The following is a 250-nucleotide window of genomic DNA, read 5'->3' on the forward strand; positions in this document are numbered from 1 at the left end:
CGCGTTCCCACGCGCGGCCCCGCCGGCAGGACGCCCCCCGCCCGGCCCTGCCCCTACCTGTAGCACCAGCGGCTCGGGGTTGAAGGCCAGGGTCAGCAGCAGCTGCATGCGCTCCGAGTCCTTGAGGTTGCGGAGCAGGAAGCTGCCCGAGTCCTTGGTCTCGGCGTAGCGGCGCACCAGGCGGTCGAGCAGGCGCTGCGAGGGGCAGTGCACCAGGTCCGACCAGCCCTCCACCGCCTCGGGCGTGAGC

The sequence above is a fragment of the Galeopterus variegatus genome, unplaced genomic scaffold (genome assembly GCF_000696425.1).
Source record: "Galeopterus variegatus unplaced genomic scaffold, G_variegatus-3.0.2 Scaffold2129, whole genome shotgun sequence".
NCBI classification, from domain to species: domain Eukaryota; kingdom Metazoa; phylum Chordata; class Mammalia; order Dermoptera; family Cynocephalidae; genus Galeopterus; species Galeopterus variegatus.